Source organism: Suricata suricatta, chromosome 3 (genome assembly GCF_006229205.1).
Source record: "Suricata suricatta isolate VVHF042 chromosome 3, meerkat_22Aug2017_6uvM2_HiC, whole genome shotgun sequence".
NCBI classification, from domain to species: domain Eukaryota; kingdom Metazoa; phylum Chordata; class Mammalia; order Carnivora; family Herpestidae; genus Suricata; species Suricata suricatta.
The window spans coordinates 130,551,054-130,553,825 of NC_043702.1; positions in this window are offsets into that span (position 1 = coordinate 130,551,054).

Sequence of the window (2,772 nt, forward strand, 5' to 3'; positions counted from 1 at the left end):
TCCGCCGGCTGTAGGGTCAGTGAGGGACGGGGGAAGCGCTCCCAGTGTCGCCTCCGCTCGCGCCGGCGCTGCTCCTAACCTACAGGATCCCAGTGCAAACAATGGCTTTCAAGCATGTGTGGCAAAATCCCAAACTGAGGGGACGCCACACTAACTAGCACAAAGGGAATTTTACTTTTCTACTGTGTGCAACGCGGCTGCAGACGCTTCTTCCCTAATCCCCTCTCCCCAGAAGCCGGAACGCCCCGGCCCAGCCTCCAGTCTCTCAGCCCCCGGCTCAGCCCGGCCGGGAGGGGGAGCTGGAAACGTCTCTCCCGCCGCAGCCTCACTGTCACTCTTTGATCTCCTCAGGGACTGCGGAGGGAGGGAGGGGAGAGCTGGATGGGCCAGACGCGGGAGGAAAGGGAAAGGGGCTGTTGAGGGAAATGAGAGACACAGCAGAAACTGGGGAGCCACTGACTGTAGTTAGGAAAGACAGGAGAAGGGAGGAAAGCTGGATGTGAAGAACGGGTGGAGGTCCAGGGGAGTGAACAGGGAGAAAGAGTGCATATTGAAGAGAAAACTGATTTTTAAAGTTTCATCGGCAAGAGGCATGCTCCTGAGCAGTCGGAATGCTCCCCTTCGCATGGCGAGGCCGAATAACATCCCCATTTCACATTTCCTCCCATAGAACAACCAGGTGCCAAGTCTCAGCCAAAGATCCATTAAAAAGGTGCTCCCCCTCCATGGCATTTTCTTGCTGATAAGTAAGGAAACCTCGCCCTGGAAAATTACAAAGGCTTTCCATGTTGTAATTGTTATATACATTTTAGAACTAATAACAGAGATAAGAAGGTAGACAAAGAAAATCAACCGTAAGCTAGGGATTTCTTTCTTCGTTTTAATAAAAACGTACTTCCCTTGTGGAAAAAGAGTTGTCTGAGTCCTGGCATTCTAAAGAGGGGCAAAAGTGCATCTTGATCCACGTTGGTCTGTTAGACAACCCACCTCACCCAGACTCCGCCTGTGGAAGAGCCAGCTCTCACCGGTATTTTACAGTCTGCAACTGTCTTCTTTCTTAGACCCAGCAGCAGTAGGACGGTCGTGAGTTTATGATACCTATAAGTCATGTCACTTCAAGGAAGCAGACAGGCCATTTGGGCTGGGTGGGAATATAAGAGGAGATGGCGAAAGTACTTCCTTTCCAAGTAGTATTTACAGAATGCTATTTGAGTAGCCTCCTCCTTTGTTTATTTAAAAAGGATTGCATTCGAAGTCATAGAGTTTTCACTGAGAGCTGAGCTGTTCCAGGTGTTCAAGGAATGATAGTACTACCTAATCAGGATTAAATGATCCATCTTGGTAAATGTTCCAGGAGCACTTGAAATGACGTTTGTTATTGGGTGGAATGTTCTATAAATGTCAGTTAGGTCAAGTTCAATAGCATTATCCCAGTCTTTAGATCTTTACTGGTTTCCGCCTATTCTACCAGTTTTTGACAGTGGTATTGAAATTGCTGACTATAATTGTGGATTTGTCTATTTCTTCTTGTGAGTTTTTGCTTTATGCATTTTGAAGCCCTATAATTAGACACATAAACATTTAGAGTTATAGCCTCTTAATTAATTGACACCTTTATCATTATGCAGTTATCTTCATTATCCCTGATAATATTATTTGCTCTGAAATATATTTGGCGATAATAATGTAGCCACTCTAGCTTTTTCAATGTGGATTAGCATGATCTATCATTTTCCAGCCTGTCACTTTTACCCTCTTGTGTCTTTACATTAAAACTGTGTTTCTTGTAGTCACCATACAATTCAGTTGTGCTTTTTTTTATGCAATCGAATCATCTCTGCCTTTTAATTGGGCTGTTTAGACCATTTACATTCAATGTGATTATGGATGTGGTAGGATTTAAATCTATCATCTTGGTATTTCTTTTCTATTTGTTCCCTTGATTCTTTGATCTTTTCTTCCTTTTTTATGCTTTCTATTGGATGTATTGAATACTTCTTATGATTCCATTATATCCCCATTGCTAGCTTATTAGCTATAACTCTTTATTTTAATGCTTGCTTCAAGGTTTATAGTATATGTCCTTAATCACGATCTTCCTCAAGGAATAGCACTACTTCATGTATAGTAAAATAATTTCAGAATTGTATACTCCCATTACTCCTCTCATGACCTTTTTGTTGTTGTCATCCATTTAATTTTACATTACTATATTTCATTTTATTTTATTTTAAATGTCTATTTGTGAGAGAAAGAGTGGGAGAAAGGCAGAGAGAGAGGGAGATACAGAATCTGAAGGAGGCTCCAGGCTCTAAGCTGTCAGCACAGAGCCTGAGGCAGGACTCGAACCCATAAACCATGAGATCATGATCTGAGCCTAAGTTAGACACTCAACCAACTGAGCTACCCAGAAGCCTCTACATTACTATATTTTAAACCTCACACTATTTTGATGTTGTGTTTTTATTTAAATAGTCAATTATCTTATAAAGAGATCTGAATAATAAGAAAAAAGTTGGGGCACCTGGGTGGCTCAGTCAGTTGAGCGTCCAACTTCTGCTCATGTCATGATCTCACGGTTCATGGGTTCGGGCCCCAGGTCAGGCTCTGTGCTGACCTTGGTTCAGAGCCTGGAGCCTGCTTCAGATTCTGTGTCTTTTTCTCTCTCTGCCCCTCCCCTCTTCATGGTCCGTCTCTCCCTGTCTCTCTGTCTCTTAAAAATCAATAAAATGTAAAAATATTTTTTTAATTAAAAAAAAAGCTAATATATTT